The sequence below is a fragment of the Trichechus manatus genome, unplaced genomic scaffold (genome assembly GCF_000243295.1).
Source record: "Trichechus manatus latirostris isolate Lorelei unplaced genomic scaffold, TriManLat1.0 scaffold00382, whole genome shotgun sequence".
NCBI lineage: Eukaryota > Metazoa > Chordata > Mammalia > Sirenia > Trichechidae > Trichechus > Trichechus manatus.
In genome coordinates, this window is record NW_004444318.1 from 372,891 (window position 1) to 374,010 (window position 1,120).

A 1,120-nucleotide genomic window follows, 5' to 3' on the forward strand; every position below is an offset into this window, starting at 1 on the left:
AAGTATTAAAATGACATGTGCAAAGACCTGGAGATAGAAAACCAAAAGGGAAGAACATGCTTGGCATTTCTCAAGCTGAAAGAACTGAGGAAAAAATTCAGGCCTCGAGTTGCAATATTGGAGGATTCTAAGGGGAAAATACTAAATGAAGAAGATACTAAATACTAAAATCAAAAGAAGATAGAAGGAATACAGAGAGTCAGTATACAAAAAAGAATTGGTTGAAGTTCAGCCATTTCAGGAGGTAGCATATGATCAGGAACTGATGGTACTGAAGGAAGAAGTCCAAACTGCACTGAGAAGTAAATTCTGAAATAGGAAATTAGAAAAAGACAAAAGTCAGCGAGGTTCAGCCAAAGAGAGAGAGGGGGGAAGAAAGAAAAGAAGATCATCAAAAGATGTGTATGGCATTTACCATGAAATATTGGAATTTGGTAATAGGAACAATTTTTTTTTCTTGAAGCTACTTTTTCTTCTTTTCTCTAAACTTGGTGAAGGACTTAGATTTTCTGAGATTCCCTGAGCATGTTTATTGCAAGATACAAAGGCAAAAATAGATTATGTGTATGAGGAAAGGAGAAATTTTTCAGTTCAGCAAGGTAAGTAGTCCTTTCCATTCATTGTAATGCAAATAGGGTGCCTCTTCCACCAAGTGCTCATTTTCTTTGTTCTTCAGAGCCAGGCGAAGCTCTTTAACTTTATTTAATCTGGGCTGAGTCTCTTTGGTCTGTACTCCTTTGGGAAAGATAAACAAATTCATTGGGGAGACGATAAGGGCACTAACAACAGCTTATCCCCTTCACTACTTATGTAAATTTGTGTCACTACCTAAATATATCCAATGGGATAATCATAATGGGAAATGAAAGAATTGAAAACTAAGATTGAATGATCTCCCAAGCAAAAGTGCCAGTAATAATGAAAAGAGAAGAGACATGGGAGGCACAATCTGAACAGAGGTAAGGAGAGGGAAGCAGAACCCCACTGTCATCCCCTCTGCTCACCTATTCTGATGTAAAAGAAATATAATTTAAACAGAGACTCCTTACCAGCTAAGCACTTAATTCAGGGTTTGAAGGTGAAGAGTGTGTTTGATATGTTCCAGGAGTAGAAAGAAGGC